Source organism: Ambystoma mexicanum, chromosome 9 (genome assembly GCF_040938575.1).
Source record: "Ambystoma mexicanum isolate Mex_15411 chromosome 9, UKY_AmexF1_1, whole genome shotgun sequence".
Taxonomy (NCBI): domain Eukaryota; kingdom Metazoa; phylum Chordata; class Amphibia; order Caudata; family Ambystomatidae; genus Ambystoma; species Ambystoma mexicanum.
Window position 1 is genome coordinate 1,277,933,264 of NC_090931.1, and position 18,303 is coordinate 1,277,951,566.

Below are 18,303 nucleotides of genomic sequence, written 5' to 3' on the forward strand. Positions count from 1 at the left end.
AGCTACATCGAGACTGAAGATAAGACTGTGCTCACACTCCCTTCTATTCTCAGGCGCAGTGATACTTTACAATGCCGAGTTCAAAGAAAATTCAAATGGCAGACAGCAGGAGTGAGGATGGTTGATGGGTTAATTGGGTGGGGAGGCATGATCAAGTCCACCCACAAACACCTGTGGTACCAGCTTGCGTGCTGCTACCAAGTGGAATATTCCAGAAGGGTACAAGCGTGCCAGCCAATTGTAGAGTGCCACATAGCCAAAAGCCCTATAGTTTCAAAGCCAATGAAACGTGTATCCTATGACAGCGAAGATGACTTGCAGTAGGGGTGGGCATATGTTGTCCACCTGATGTTAGAGATCCAATCATAATCCTATCCCCTATAGAATGTATACCTAGATGTTCCCTGTAGACCAACCACAGTCCCAGTTAGGTTTTCTTATTTTGCTACGTAGTATGACATCAATGATGACGAGTTTTTACTATAGATGTGTGTTTTTTCTTGGGAAGTGTTGAGAGAATACTTGTGCGACATCCGTTGATGTCTGTCGTAACCGCCATGTTTTAGACAATTGCAAATAAAACAGTTAGGTTTTGCCAAACTTCCTGAGTCAGATGGATGGGGATGCAGAGTAAATTCTGCATCCCCATCCATCTAATAAATTGTTATCTCATTTAAAGGGCCCAAGGGTTAATGTGGTAGCAGAGAGAGGATGGTTCAAGTCCCCATCGACCAGTAGGTCTCCAGTGTTTCGGATGATCAGACACCCTCTGCCACTTAGCCGGAAGATTGCAAGGTTTCTTGTGGAGAGCGGCTGATATAGAAAACTTGCAAGAAGACTGATGTAGGTGGGACAGGTCCCTCTTTGACGAAATCCCTCCTGGATTCCACAGGTGCTCAGTGGACAGAAGGCGACAGTGGTCGATTGGGGGAGGGGACGATACCGAAGGCCTTGAGCTAAAGAGCAAATGGTGAGTAGATTGAGGGGATTGGCAAAATAAGGGGATGGGATTGTGGTAATATAGAAAAGTAACAGGGGTTGTCTAGAATAAACGAAGAAAGTATAATATATAACGAGGAGAGTGTATAGAAAATGAGGAGCGTTTACATAGCCCGGTTTCCTACTTCAAGGCATGTTTAGAAGGAGTCATTTCAAAACCCTGAACTGGATATCCCAGCTGTTTAAGATGAGTAGCAATACGGGATTGTATGCCTCTTTTACTGCCTCTTCAACCTTTGTGCGATCAGCTTGTCGTAGATGTGGGAGGCGACTCTGTATAAACCAGGCAACCTGTCACACCCAACTTGCAAGTTTTGATAATTACACTAACCACTATCTACGGGGAGCTTCACGTCCTTTCAGCCGAATGGCAGAGGTTGTGCTATATTTCTGGGACTCCAAAGTTTACTTATGTCGATGGGTCTTTTATAACCATCATTTCTCTTCTACCACGTGAACAGCATATCCCAGTCCTTTAAGATGAGTAGCAATATGCTGAAGATGGATGGGGATGGATGGGGAAGCAGATGTTATTCATACATCAATAATCAAAATGACTCAGGTAGTTTGGCAAAAGGATAACTGTTTTAATATCAATTGTCTAAAACAAGGAGTACAACGAACATCAACAAACTCGCTCGATCCTCTTACTCAACGCATTTCATATAAAACAGAGCTTTTATACAGAAAACTCATCATTGATGACGTTAACCTATGTGTTACTAACGTCATCCTACGTGGCAAACTACAAAAACTTAGTGGCAAATGTGATAGGCTCTCAGTGAATCATTTAAGTATACAATCCTTGCAAGTATAGGCTAATGAGTGAATGTAATTGGTTACTTAACATCAGGTGAGGCAACTAAGCCCTTCCCCAAAAAGGACCACTATGAACGTCAACAAATGTACGACGTCCCATTGGTTACACAAACTATAGGATCCTTAATTATGCGGACCTCTACTATTGGTTGGCTTCTAACCTCCGTCAGTACTTTTCCATCTACGTCTAGCAGCATGCAGGCTGGCCGTCCAGGTGCTGGTGAGTGGCCTTAACCATAGCTTCCCACCAATTAGCATATCAATCCATCATCACCTCAGTGGTCTACTGTCAATTAGGGCTTTGAAGCTCGGCCTTGAGAGTGTTCTTAGCTCTGAGAAATTCACGGTCTGCCGTCATGTGTAGGTTTGACCATCTCGTTCGTCCAGCTTGGTCCTTCCACATGACTGGAGACCATGAAATCGAGCCTTTCATCCATTTAAAATACTATTTCCTAATAGACCTCTGACGTCTTTGTTGTTTTGTTCATGTCTTCTGAACAGAAGTTCGTTTTTTTCACATGATTTGTATCCAATGTCAGTTTGCTCCGGTTTGATAAGACCTTGGCTTCTTTGGCTCATCCAACTTTGCTCTCTGAGATTCATTTTGTAATTCAAGCTGTTTTGAACTGCGACACACTGAAAATGAGGCCTTCTTATTAAAGTCTAGCACTGCTTTATGCGTAGTGGAAACATCCATTCTTCATTTGATCATCTTGCTATATATATTGGCACTTGACACAATCTACTCACTATAAAGCTAGCCTCATGATTACTCAGTCTGCTTGTGTTTCTTGCATTTGTACACGTGTAAAGCGACTTAATATCTTTATTGCTTCTATGGCATAAGCTTCTTCACCTTGATCCCAAGATGTCACTTATCCTTGATACTTTCTTGGTGCCTTATAGAATATCTTCATTCTCTTATGTCTCTGCATCCTCTATGTATATCAACTCGACTCAGTTGTGATGGCACCATTCACTTTTGCCATTTATTTGCTCTGTTTCTTCAGGAATCTCATTTAAATGACTATCATACTTCCTCGTATGCAGATATGGCTTCCTCAATGGGAATCTTGCTTCTAGGATTCTCTTAGGAATTGGTATTCTTAAAGGTACTACACAGTTTTCATACTCTGGTTTCCAACATATAGGCAATATAGGTGAAGTGGTTGAGGTGGGGGTACTTGGCTCCTCCTCTACACTCCCCCTTTGGGTGACTCATTGACCACTCTCACATCATCTTTCATATCTAGACATCCTCTTCTGAAAAAGAGCTTCTTAAGGATCCATATCTTTATGACTCCCTTCAGGCAACCTGCTGATTTGACATGCTCGTCTTTGTTCCATGTCATGTGTCTGCATTGCCCACTTGGACTGCAGTATATCCATCTTGCCACATATTTCTTATGATTCCTCAGATACAGGAACTTCCTTCCCTCAGGGGCATGGATACTGGCCTTCACAAAGCCTCTTATTCCTTCATTTGTCAGGTCTTTGGCCTTCCATCCCTGCTCAAAATCGATCATGATCTTCATCCCTATTGCCTTCTTTGCTGTCTTCTTGCATTGCGAGATTATCAACTTGAACACACAGAATCCCAGCAATATCATCACTGTCAGGGCTCCAAGAAACTTGAAAATGTCTGCCAACCATTGTGGAATCCAAGAGAAGAGTGATCCAAACTAGCTGTCATCGGCAATGTCTTCAACTTCATCGATCATCTAACCATGTAGCGTAGTCAGCATGTCTATGGCCTCTGTCAAGGTTCCATTCTCGTCATCATGAGAAGGTATGAATGTGCAACATGATTCTCCAATTTTTGCACAAACACCTCCATCCATAGGTGTGATCATGTCCAATACATATCTCTTCTGGAGAGTCATCAGTCTTAAGGCTCTCATCTCTTCTCTGATTGCATTAAATCCTTTTATAGTCGTGTTGATTGTCTGTGGCAATTCCCATCTGGTAATTTTCAGCCATTTGGTATTTGCTCCAACCTGGATTCTCGGCATGAAAATCATTGTGAACACTGATGAGATCTGGCTGAACAGCCTTTGTTCATATTGAATAGCATCAAAGGCTTCTATTGACTTTGCTGAGAAATAGTTCCCTCTCTTCTCTTCATCAGTTCCACAGATCTCTTCTTCCTCAGGTGAGCATCTGCTTTTGGAAAACTGTCAAGATTCAAATCACTTTTTGGAATCACCAAAGCTGGAACATGAACATTCACTAATGAGCAAAGTCCTCCCCAATTTTCTGGCAACTTTTTATATGCTCTGGATCTGCAGGCCCAGTAGTGATCCATTATCACTGCTGTCCCAATCTTCATTCCTGGTACATTAAAGATTCTGCCACAATTCTGATTTTCTCCCATTCTTCTTGTGCCATTATTTCTGAAACACAATGTTGCACTCTCCAAAGGGACAATCTGCAAGGGTCCTCCTCCATCTTCGACCCTAGTCAGTAGCTTGGCAAGTCTCGGCCATAATGGCTTTCACCCGTTTTGTATGATAACAATGGTTGATTCAGAGGGAATAATTATCATCCAGAATCTGCAGATTACCACTCCATCCTCCCATCTGTCTGGAGACAACACTGCTCCCCAGATCTGCATCTGCCCTCTGTTCTTACATTTTTGAACATCTTCTTCAGATTTTCCTGGACTTTCAAGTTTTTTGTTCACTTCCCTTCTGATCCCAGCTCCTTTCTCTCCAGGCCTTTCATATCTGATCACATGATTCTTGGTGTGTTCTCTGTCTCTTGTCTTTGTATCTTGCATATAATCCTCTTCATCTGGGTCTGTCCATTCAGTTGCCCATTTGAGATAGGCATCATGGCCCATGAACTGGCCTCTTGTTCGGCAAAGTGCTACATGCGACTGGCAATGTGCTGCCTCGACATCTATTTCAATGGCCATGAAAATCTTGGATTTCCCCATTCTATAAGGCAGGAGTGCACACACAAAGCATCCCTCCTTTGAGTTCTTCTTCCTACTTCCTTCATATGTTGGTACCATATGGTGTTTCCCAAGTGTGCTGTACTGTCCAGATAATCATTCAGCTCAAAATCATCCTCCTTGGTACTTCTCTTAGGTCTCATTCTTCTCTCGCGACCTTCTACAATCATTTCACAAAGTATGTCAGCATAACTCTTCTTTACTGGATCAATCATAGGAGCATTTATCAGTGGTCTAGGTATGTTCACATGTGCTACTTGAATAGGAGAAAGTTCAGAAGGCTCCATTCTCTCAGCATACCTTTTAGACATAAAAATATACAGCACAATCTCCATGTGTGACTTCCTTTTAGGAACTAACCTGGGGCCATTTATCACAGGACCAGGTGTGTTTGCATGTGTTACCTGTGGAGACTCACCTTCTATCAACCAATGTTTCTGTCTCTCTTGCAAAGCCTGTTTCTGATGTCCAAAAATAGCTTCTACGACCCTTCTTGCATGTGAATGACTGTTAGTGACATTTATCTCAGTCGGGCTGAAATTACAGCAAGCCCAGTCCGTTGGACCCGCACCAGTGAAGCAACTAGGCTGCATAGAGCCCACATCAGTTGACGCCCCCCTGCACCGAAGGGCAGGACGGAGAGCACACCACACAAGAAAACAAGGTGAGGAGTGACAAAGGGGAAGGTTTGGTCCCCAAGGGACGAGGGGGTCAAGCAACCAGAGACAATAGAGTTAAACTCTGGCAATCCTGTGTTTCAGGCCCAGTCGCCAGTCAAACAGATTCCAGGGAAGGGTTCGAGGTCGTAGGAGGTCCGAGCAGGCAGAGTGGCGTCCCCGTGGATACCAGGTGAGCGTTACAAAAACTTGCTTGGTGATTGCTGTGAGTAGTCTCCTTCCAATGGGACCATTTTTAGGATCTTGCAAGAAAACATGAACACTAGTAGTTCTCCCCACGATAGCAGGATAAGTATTCAGAATGAAGAGAAACACTTTGAATATGATCCTTGAAACGTTGTCATTGGGTGACACCATGGACAAATCCAAACAGGAACTCAGTGCGAAATGAATCAGGGTACTGCACCCCCTTCCAATTGTCAAAAAAAAACCTCAGAATTTGGCATATTTTTCTTCTTATCAAGGCTTAAGCATGCCTCAGACCAAAGTTAACACGCTCTTGTGGCTTAAGAACAAATATTTTTTCCTTAACCTTGTAATGACTGCACAGAGCATTCGAAACAAGCCACAGTCCAATGAACTCTTTATCTTTACTTGGCAGCTTCTGCATCCTTCTTCCTCCTCATGGATCTAGTCTGCATGTGCTGAGGTTCTTCACCGATGCTGGTTTCCGATAGGAGTTGGGGCAGAGGGGTTTCTCCAGCATAAATGTTTACATCTCCTAAGAAAGTCCAAGCACACCTGCCCTGCACTCTGACTGCAGACATCACCACATCTTCCACAATAAAATGACAGTTGAAGTGGGGTTTGTCCCACTTCTTCCTTGTGTGATTGCGGATTAGGACCGCATCTCTGGGGAATAGTTGGGGAATACAAACTTTTTTAGATTTACTTGTTGAAGCATCTCCTTCTGTGTTCCTTGCTGTCCCACACCCTTGTTGCTATAGCTCACCTGAAATAACAGAGATACTTGAAGTCATAAAGGTAAGGTACTCACGTAACTCCATTCCTAAAAATTCTGCTGTTGTCTGAGTGTCACTTCTAACTCTTGAGGCAGGTGTGAGGGGTGTCCTCATTCGCCTCCCTGTCACTACCTCATGAGGGGTGAGATGGTGGTCAGAACCTAGTTGGTTCCTTAGTGCATATAATGCCAGTGCTAGGCAATGCAACCACCCTTTCTTCAAGGTAAGCTTCAACTTGGCTATTCTTTCTTTAAGCAAACCGTTGAGCTGTTCGCAAATTCCATTTCCTTGTGGATGATAAGCCGAAGAAAACGTGTGCTTTATACCAAGCAACAAGCTTATCTGTTCAAATGTCTGATTCACAAAATGGGGACCATTGTCTGACCTCATTACTTCACATATGCCCCATTTTGGAGAAACTTCTCGCACTAAGAATTTTGCTGCACAGGTAGAGTGTGGGTATGTACACGGACCTGCTTCAATCCATCTTGAAAAGGGACAAACTACTACAATCATGTATCTATATCATTACATACTTGCAACATGTCGACATAGTCGATATGCAAATGCTGAAAAGGCCCATTAGGTCTCGGAATATCTCCCCTAAATGTGTGCAGTGTATGCCCAGCCGTCAATATTTGACACACTATACAATTTACTACATAAAACGCAGCATGCTCTAACAGATTTGGTACAAACCAATCCTCAGCAATAGTTGAAGCAAGATTCTCCCTAGTTGTGTGCGCTGGGTAGTGTAGGTGTTCTAGCGCCACCCTTAATAAGGCTACAGGGATCACTGGTTTACCAGTGCAGTCTTGACGCCACAATGCTTCAGAGGGGTTTGAAGAACAATCTCTTCGTGTCCACAAATTCTTTTCATCTTGGGGGGCTTTCCCCTGGACCTTTGACAGGTTATTGTAACTTTCAGACACACTCATCATAACAACCATTTTTTCATTTACATCAGGCGTCTCAACTTTCATCATTCTTTTATCTGCAATTGCTACGTGCTTGGCTTCATCACCTGCTGCTTGATTTCCACGTGAGATCAAATCTGCCCCTTTAGTATGAGCTGTGCATTTAATGACTGCAATGCCTAATGGGGGTTGTAGTGCCAAAATGAGCCTGTCCGATAAGGCGGCGTGCTGTACTGGAGTGCCGTCTGCTCGGAGATAGCCCCTCCTTTTCCAACGTGCTAATCCCGCGTGCACCGTCGACGTCACATAGGCGGAGTCACTGTACACTATTACATCCTGGTCTGCGTAATTTTCGAGCAAGAGTATCAATGCCAATAATTCTGTAGCCTCTGCTGAATAATGAGATGGCAATCGAGTACTTCAAGCACCTGAAATTCCCCATCAGCCGTGTGCTTCACTACGGCAGCACTTGTATATCTCTTTCCGTCATTTTGATTGATCCTTCAAGAACCATCAATGAAAACAATCTCTCCCCCTGTTAAAGCTTTCTCTTTTATCCTAGGGATTTCATCATAGAACTCTTCATAATTTGCACAATCGCGTACAAGCTCTCCTTCTGTCATTGGCTCAGCTGCAAACATGGCAGGATTCACTATCTTGCATCGGACTATTGTAATCGCTGGATTCGATATGACTACCTCATAGGCAGAAGCCCTTTGAGATGTCAACGTGCCATTTGGTTTCTCTAGAATAGTAAATAATGCATGCTCAACAAATAAAGTCATAGAACATCCCATCACTATGCTTGCAGCTTTCTCTATGGCGTATGCGGCGGCTGCCAAAGATTGTTCACACAGAAAATTACCCCTCATTACTGGGTCTAAAATCCCACTGTAATATGCAAGGGGTTCGTACCCCAGCGTGGTTCTCTACGTGAGGACTGCTGTCATAAAAGGGCCATCTGGATGCGAAAATAAAAATAATTCCTCAGCATAATTAGGAATCCAAAAAACTGGAGCTGTGCAAATTGCTTTTTCAATTCATCAAACCCTTCTTCCATTTCCTCAGATGACACAATTTTCTTTTGCGTGCCTGTGCTTTCTTTAAAGCCTGTAATAAAGGCCTTATACATGAACTATAGTCAAAGACCCATGCTCTGACGTAGTTACATAATCCCAGAAACCGCTGCATGTGTTTTATCGTCTGTGCCTTGACTGTTTTTAGAATAGACCCAGCTCTTTCAGGAGTAACCTTCTTTCCTTCATGTGAAATCAACTGGCCTATATACAACACTTCCTGTTGACAATACTGTAACTTTTCTTTGTCAACTTTATATCCCTTGTCAGTGAGTGTAATTATAAGCTGAACAGAATTGCGTCTGTACTCTTACTCTGAAGTGCTGCAAAATAAAATGTCATCTACGTATTGCAACACAACGCTTTCTAAATCAATATTGCTTAAATCCATCTGTAGGACTCTATTGAAAATCGATGGAGACTCACAATACCCTTGTGGTAAACAAGTGCTTTTCAGACGAGTTTGTCTGAACGTAAATGATGTCAGATCCTGCAAGTCTTTGTGCAATGGGATTGAGAACAACGCATTTTTCAAATTAATCACAGTGAAATATTGTGCTTCAACGGGTATATTACATTAAATTGTAGCTGGATTAGGAACTAGAGGGAACTCAGCCTCTACAATTTGGTTTATTGGGGGTAAATCTTGAATTAGTCTCCACAACCCCCCCTTAGATTTTTTGATAGGGTACACTGCAGTATTACATGGTGACTCTGACCTCACTAAGATACCCTGATCCATCATGGCGGGAATTGTCTTAAAAATGCCTTCATCTGCCTCTCGAGACATGGGATACTGTCATGCTTGAGGAAAAATTGCTCCTGGTTTTAATTTAATCTTCAATTCTCCAAGCCCTTTCAACAGGCCTATGTCATAGGGGCCTGTGGTCCATAATGAAACTGGCACTGTCGCCATGTCCTCATCAAAATACCCAGGACGTTTTTGTGCTATCATCATTGTCTGAGGAACTTCTCGCTTGATTGCTCTTACCCAATAAGTAATGGTCATTTCAAATACTACTTAGTCATCAGATGGATGATCTCCAAATATATCTTCATCAGTGACATCAGTCAATCTGTAACCTTCCCCAATGGCCATAACTGCGCACCAATGTCTGACTTCATCATCATTTCCCTCAAGCAAAGCCATTTCTCCTTGCACTATGGCTGCTTGTAGCTCTTAGGGAAAGACATTTCCCTCTTCTTCAGGCATAGGTATCCTTGGTCTAAACAAAAATTCATCAGGTATTCTCATGGTTCTGCCTACCAGGCCTGGTAGCCATGTCAACAGAATGCATACTCCATAATACAATCCATGCTAGTATGGGCTAATGAGTGAATGTAATTGGTTACTTAACATCAGGTGAGGCAACTAAGCCCTTCCCCAAAAATGACCACAATGAACGTCACTAAATGTACGACATCCCATTGGTTACACAAACTATGGAACCCTTAATTACGCGTGCCTCTACAATTGGTTGGCTTCTAACCTCCGTCAGTACTTTTCCATCTACGTCTAGCAGCATGCAGGCTGGCCGTCCGGGTGCTGGTGAGCCCGTCTTAACCATAGCTTCCCACCAATTAGCATATCAATCCATCATCACCTCAGAGGTCTATTGTCAATTAGGGCTTTGAAGCTTGGCCTTGAGATTGTTCTTAGCTCTGAGAAATTATGGGAGTGAAGGCACGGTCTGCCCTCATGCGTAGGTGTGACCATCTCGTTTTATCCAGCTTCATCCTTCCATGTGACTGGAGACCATGAAATCAAGCCTTTCATCCATTTAAAATACTATTTTCTAATACAACTCTGATGTCTTTGTTGTTTTGGTCATGTATTCTGAAAAGGAGTTCTGTTCTTTCACATGATTTGTATCCAATGTCAGTTTGCTCCGGTTTGATAAGACCTTGGTTTCTTTGGCTCATCCAACTTTGCTTTCTGAGATTCATTTTGTAATTCAAGCTGTTTTTTAACTGCGACACACTGAAAATGAGGCCTTCTTATTAAAGTCCAGCAAAGCTATAATGCGTAGTGGAAACATCCATTCTCCATTTGATCATCTTGCATATATGTATATATTGGCGCTTACCGCAATCTACTCACTATAAAGCTAGCCTCATGATTACTCTGTCTGCTTGCGTTTCTTGCATCTGTACACGTGTAAAATGACTTGATATCTTCATTGCTTCTATGGCATAAGCTTCTTTACCTTGATCCCAAGATGTCACTTATCCTTGATACTTTCTTGATACCTTACCGAATATCTTCATTCTCTTATGTCTCTGCCTCCTCTATGTACGTCAACTTGACTCAGTTGTGACGTCACCATTCACTTTTGATGTTTATTTGCTCTGTTTCTTCAGGAACCTCATTTCAACGACTATCATACTTCCACGAATGCAGATATGGCTTCCTCAATGGGAATCTTGCTTCTAGGATTCTCTTAGGTATTGGTATTCTTAAAGGTACTGTGCAGTTTTCATACTCTGGTTACCAACATATAGGCAATATAGGTTAAGTGGTTGAGGTGGGGGTACTTGGCTCCTCCTCTACAACCCCAAGGGGGTAAATGGCGGCACATTAATAGGTTTATGATAGGGAATGACTCAAACTCCTATCGGAGTATTTTAGGGGCTAGGAGAAAAGGAGTATCATGGTGAATATGTGAAAAGTCAACTAGTTTGTCTGTGTATTTTGTAAATTAAAAAGTTGTCGAAGAGCGACAAGAATAAGTTGTGTAAAGTTGAAGTAGAGATAAAAAGTTTACACATTTTTCAGTCATTGTTGGCGCCGACCAACAAAATAGGTTGAGGTAACTGAGAAATAGAGGTTTTGAGTGGCGAAGTTTGGAGTGCACTCATATTTGTTGTTTTTCTGAAATATATTTGGGTAAAACAGCGGTAAGTATTGACAGTCAATTGAGACTCGTCACAGTGGGAGATATTACTCCACTAATGCATCTGTGCAAGATGCTGATAAAAAACATGCCTAAGCTTAAACAGTATAGTGCGTAGTGAGTAAAGGGCACAGCAGATAAAATGTTTGTGCCATGGCCACAAGGGGGATCGCTGTCAAAAGCTGTAGCACAACGCATGACCACGTACGTGCACGCTGCGTACACAGGGAAGACATTGGAGAAGAGAGTAGCTATTTTAGAAATCTGGAAGATATACCGGGAGGAGCGGGAGAACCCGCTGCCTGAGGATTGGATGCTTAATCAGTGTAAGAAGGAAGGTGCGGACCCTTCTGTTCCCCTTTCCTGGCCTGAGATAAAAGGTGTTAGTGCAGAAAGCGCAGAATTGTATCCATTAAGTGAACTAAAAGGGGTGACAGGTTATAGTAACCCGAAACATGAGCCGCCTGCATATAGAAGTGATGATAGTCTAGAGAGACTAGAAGAAAGGAGGAGATCTTTAAGGTCTTACAGAATAAGGAGGAGAAAAGCGAACGGTCGAATGTAACCACAGAAATAGAACGAGAGATTAAGAAATGGAAAGGAGAAAAGCATAAAGCTGACGAGGAAGCGTAAAAAATCAATGGGAGGATAGATATTACTCAAGCTTGATGGGAAAAGCATAGATGAAGTTAGGCAAAGGGAAGATCAAGACGAACAGGATAGAAAAGACAGGGAACGAGAAAAAAGACTGAAAGAGGATGAATATAAGAGAAAGAGAAGACAGAAACGAGAAGAGATGTATCAGGAAGAACAGCAAAAGAAAGAGGAAAGGGTGGAGGAGCAAAGAAAATATGACAACAGGCAGAAAGCAATCGAAGAACGAGTTAGACAAGAAAAGAAGAGAGAAGAGGAAGAAGCACAGCAATTAAGGGATAAAAGGATACAAAGACGAAGGGAAGAAGAAAAGCGCAAAGCGAACGAAAGAAGGGAACAAAAAAGACAAGATGAGAAGAGAATAGGAAGAGGAAATGGAGCTAAAAAGGAATCAGAGGGAGCACTCTATTAATTGCATCCAAAAAGAGTTAATGGGACCAAGTCCAGTAATATCATGGGGTGATATAGAAGAGTTTCTCCCGGTACAGGGAGCAATGTTAGGACCATCTAAAATTACATTAGACGTGCACTTCGAGATAGGAAGCATCGGAGATAGGATTGATAAAGCCTATCTGGATATGAGAACAAGAGGTGAATCGGGAAGCAGAGGAAAAGAAGATCGATCTATAATTGCCCAGTCATGAGGCGGAGAAGGAAGCTTGTTTAGTCTTGAGCATAGACCCTTGCTCCTGGACAGGCTGACCTTAGATAAAGGTGAAAGAGAAGGGAGCCATACTAGTTGAGGACTAGATATGTCAGACGAAGACTGGGAAACCTTCCGTGTGGAGGAGGGAAGAAGTTCATGCAGTCCAGAGGGATGTCATCAGACAGACAAGGAAGTAAGATGGGCTCATCTACAGCAGCCTAAAGACAGAACGCCAGACCCTATGGCATATCTAGAGTGACCTAAAGGGTGATCACAAAGTGAGAAGAGAGAGTCGTCACCATATGTGAGCAGGCTGAGGTCATTGCCAGGTAGAAGGCGATCAGGAACCATTGTCCCCACTATGGATAGGCAGACAGTGGAAGTCGATTGTGGATTTGGGTACACGCAGTTCCCTTTATTGGAGAAAGGCCACAAATGGACAAGGATAATTTAAGGTGCAAACTAATTTAAGGTGCAAACTCCCCAGTTTAACTGTGGGTGCGGGAAAATTGATTTATGAACTCAAGAAAATGACAGGGGGAAATACTTTAGTAATAGGGGACATTAAGGGTCCCCTAGCAGCCATTCCTGGGGAAAGGGCTGATGACATTAGAACGAGAGCAGGATATTCAAGTGTCACAGCACAGAACACAGCGCACGATGGGGTGCTGTTTAATAATTGTAGAGCAAATGTCTGGAGAGCGCTCCGGGTGCAATATCCCGATATATCAGATATGGGTGCAATTATGGCAGGTAAAATGAGAGAAGATGAAGATCTGCTTGCTTATATTCAAAGCATTCAGGAACGGTGGACTCTTGAAATGAGGGAGCCGTGGGGAAAATCAGTGGCAGTGTTTTACCACATTTTACATCAGGGATTGCCTGAGCCGGTACAGAGGCAACTCAATAAATTAGTGGGAATGGAAGCAAAACTATGGGCAGAAATACAGTTCACCATAGTACATCAGAAAACTTGAGGAAGCCAAGTTAGTTCAGAGGAAATTGTCAAAATATGCCATATAAGGGGTGGTTTTGACAAGCGAAGAAGGATTGGGAACACAGCAAGCAGTAGGTACATCGCAGGCAAATAATCAGCGCCAAATGAATCAAGGAAGAAATGGGTTTGTACCACGCGGCAGAGGAATGTGCTACAGAGGAAGGGGTAGTTTTCAGAATAACCAAGACAGTTTCCAGAATATGCAAAATGATCATCAGAATATGCAAGGGGGACAAATCAGAAGATTATTTATTTATTTATTTTTATTTTTATTTTTGTAACGCGCCAACATGCACATGGGCCTCAGGGCGTGTTGAAGCCAAGAAGATTCCCTTCTGTATGTTGGACATGTGAAATGACAGGACATATTGCGTGAAAATGTGGGAGCCAAGGGTATGTACAGAATGGGCAATTCTCAAGAGGGGGACAGCTTACCCTCCAACATATAGCTCACAAGCTAGGGATGGGTTTGTCCAAGATCAGACAGTATATCAAGCACAAGCGCTGCAGATGCAACAGGCTTTGCAGCCACAGCAAGCCCCATTGACTCTGCCACAAGGGCAATCACAGCACACACACATGCAGATAAAGAAGAATGCAAACACAGGACAGCTACTGACACCTAGAATAAGGGGTGTCACTGAGGTAGGAGGAGTCATTTCACACGTATGGGGATAAGTATGTATCCCCAATAGGACAGCTCACAGGTGACTTGATGTGTTCAGTACTATCAGTGACACCAGACCCCCAAGAGGAACCAAGGGTTGATGTGGCAATAGGAGGCAAATCGTTTTCTTTTTTAATAGACATTCTGGCTACTCGTTCATGTATACAAGAGGGCAAATATCCAATGTTGGGAAATGCCATGAATGCTCAAGGATTCTCTGGAGCTACAAGTAGAGTTCCTTTTACTGATGACTTACGAGTCTCCATAGGATAGTGTGACATGTCTGTTCCGTTGTCATATTAGCGGCAGACACCCGTTAATATTCTGGGAAGAGATTAAATGACAAAGCTTAATATGACAATTTCTTTTACTGACAAAGGCATAGTGTGTTCTACTCCAGGGATACATTATATTCATGTGGGCAAGTTTATATTAGCGTTTACAGGGCAAATGGCTCTGCGATGAATGTCATTAGAGCCAGAAGTCTTTCTTCATGGGGTATGCATTTTATTCACATGGCTACCCCGTGTAGTGGGAAAGATTATGAGAATACCTGATGAGTTTTTGTTCAGGCCACAGATACCTATGGATGAAGATGGGGACAGATTATTCCCCTACAGTTAGATGCAGCCATAGTGTGAGGGTAAAGGGCCATGCTCAAAGGAACTGATGACGAGGGCAGGCCATGGAGAACAGTGATTGCCATTGAGGAAGGTTGTAGATTGACTGAAGTCACTGATGAGGATATGTTCAGAGATGATCCATCAGATGATGGAGTGGTATTCGAAATGAGTATTATGTATTGGATCAGATTAGAGAAAGGAGAGATCCCACAGTGAATGATGTTAGTGCGACAATGTCCAGCATTTTTTATGAAGACTTGGAAAAAGTGAAAGCTCTTAATGGACTACAGGCCCCTATGAAATTGGACTATTGAAAAGGTTAAGATTAAGCTGAAACCAGGAGCAATTTTACCTTGAGCAAGCCAGTAACCCATGTCTTGAGAGGTGTTTGAGGGTATTTTTAAGATTATTTCAGCCCTGATGGAACAAGGTATTTTAGTGAGGTCAGAGTCACTGTGTAATACTGCTGTGTACCCTGTGAAAAAATAAAAAATATGGTCATGGAGATTTATACAAGATATGAGACCAATTAACCAGATTGTAGAGGCAGAGTTTCCTTTTGTTCCAAATCCTGCGATGATACTATGCAGTATCCCAGCAAAGGCATGATATTTCACGGTGATTGACTTGAAAAATGCATTTTTCACAATCCTGTTGCATAAGGACTCCCAAGACCTGACGTCATTTACGTTTCACCAAACTAAACTGGAAAGCACTCGTTTGCCCCAAGGGTACAGTGAGTTTCCATCGATCTTTAACGGAGTCCTCCAGATGGACCTAAGCAATATTGATTTGCAAAGCATTGTGATACAGTATGTAGATGATATTTTGATTTGTAGCATGACAAAAGATTAGTGCAGACAAGATTCTACTCAGTTAGTGACTATTCTGGCAGACAAGGGATATAAAGTAGACAAAGAGAAATTGCAATATTGTCAGGAAGAAGTGTTGTACATAAGTCAGTTAATCTCACATGAAGGGAAAAGAGTTACACCTTATAGAGCTGAGGCGATTATGAAAACAGCTAAACCGCACATGATAAAGCATTTGCAGCAATTTTTGGGATTATGCAACTATGTCAGAGCGTGGGTATTTGATTATAGTTCACACACAAGGCTCCTTTTTGCAGGCTGTAAAGAAAGCACAAGTGAATAAGGAAAAGATAGAATGGACTGAGGAAATGGAGGAATGGTTTGAAGAACTGAAAAAAAGCAATTTGTACAGCTCCAGTTTTAGGAATTCCCAATTATACTGAGGAGTTCTTTTTGTTTTCTCACACAAATGGGACAGTCATGACAGCATTGCTTATACAGATAACCACATTGGGGTACAAACCTCTGGCGTTTTATAGTGGGATTCTAGATCCAGTTATGAGAGGGAACTTTCCATGCAAACAGTCGCTGGCAGCACCCGCATTCGCGATAGAGAAGTCTACCAGTGTTGTGATGGGGTGTTCTATGACATTGTTTGTTGAACATGGTTTGTTTGCCATTTTAGAAAAACCTAAGGGTAAATTGACATCCCAGAGAGCTTTTGCATATGAGGTAGTTATATCAAAACCAGCCATTAAGATAATCAGATGTAAAATAGTGAACCCTGCCACTTTTGTAGCCGAACCTCTGGTAGAGGGAGAGCATGTGCATGATTGCACTCACTACGAGGATTATTATTATGAGATCCTGCTTGCAAAGGAAAATGCATTAGGGGGGGATTCTCTTCATTGGTGGGTCTTCAAAAATGTATCAAATTAGTGGGGAAAGGCATTCCGGTTCAGCTGTGGTAAGACACAGAGCCAATGATGAAATTGAAGTGGTAGCAATTGCAAGACTACCGTCTCACTTTTCAGTACAAGCTGCAGCATTAGTGGTGCTTATTGTTGCACTCGTAAAACAGGAAGGGTAGGAAGTGATGGTGTACAGTGACTCCGCCTATGTGATGTCAACAGTACACAGAGGGTTAGCACATTAGAAAATGAGGGGCTACCTCTGAGCCGATGACACTCCAGTCCAACACGCAGCCTTATTAGACAGGCTTATTAAGTCACTACAGCTCCTAGTAGCCAAAGCAATCGTTAAATGCGCAGCACATACTAAGCAAACTGACTTTATATCATGCGGGAACAAAGCCGCAGACAAAGAGGCCCCCTCTGAAGCATTATGGTGACAGGACAGCACTGGAAAGCCAGTGATGCCTCTAGCCTTGTTAAGGGTAGCGCTTGAACAGCTGCACTACCCTGCGCATGTAACTAGGGAGAGCCTTGCAGCATCTACTGCGGAGGACTGGTTCATACCGAATCTTTTAGAACATGTTGCATTTTATGTAGTAATTTGCATCATATGTGAAAGGTTTACCGCTGGCCATACACTGCAAATGATTAGAGGAGTGATTCCTCGACTGAATGGTCCATTACAGCATTTACATATCGACTATGTTGATATGCTGCTAGTATGTAGTGGATACAGGTATATGATAGTAGTGGTGTGTCCCTTTTCCAGGTGGATCGACGTAGGTCCTTGTACACATCCTGATGCCACTTGTGCAGCAAAGTTTTTAGTCTGAGAAGTCTTTCCTAGATGGGGAGGTATTGACATCCAACAAAGGGCCCCATTTTGAAGTATTTGAACAGATTAGCTTATTGTTAAGCATAAAAAATAAGTTTCCTCCTCTTTATCACCCGCAAGCAAATGGGATATGTGAGAGACTCAATAGTCTCCTTAAAGAGAGAACTGCAAAATTGAGATAGATGGACACTGAAGGCGGGATGACTGTATTGCCTTCCCCTTCCATTATATGCATTATGGAATCAGCCTAGGTCGGACTACCACCACACACCCCATGAGCTAGTGACAGGAAGGAAAATGAGAATGCCCTTGTCTCCTCCATCGAGGAGCAGATGTGAGGCCCAGAAGACTGCATAAATTTAAGAAATGAGTTACGTGCATATTTGACATGTATGACTGCTAGTATCTATGTCAATTCAGATCAACTCAAGCGTAATGGGGGGGTCTGTCTCCGGACAGAGATGATGACCATTCAGCAATCTGAGCTCAGAAACTATTACCATTACCAAAACTATTTATAGGAGATTCAGTTTTAGTGCACAATTTTACTCAGAAGTGGCACGAGCCACGGTTTAGTGGTCCCTATATTGTTGAGATTGTTACTTCTTCAGCAGTAAAAGTCCAAGAGAGACTTGTCTGGATTCATTTAAGTGACGTGAAGCCATATGCTGGTGAGACCAACGCACCCCCGCCTGTTGATTCAGAAGAAAGACTAGGAGAAGAAGTTCAGCATGTGCAGACTCAATCGAGGACGAAGAAAAAGGATGCTAAGGTTGCTGATTAAATAAATGCAAGTGTGCATTTGGATTGTGGCTCACCCCGGACATTCTTTATAGATATTATAGCAAGGGTGCA

The 18,303-nt window shown here is 42.7% G+C and overlaps 1 protein-coding gene across 1 annotated transcript in view; it reads right to left on the reverse strand.

The window, feature by feature from the left end:
• SCTR (secretin receptor) overlaps positions 1-18,303 on the reverse strand; it is a 590,525-nt gene that overhangs the window by 460,356 nt on the left and 111,866 nt on the right. The window lies entirely within an intron of this gene.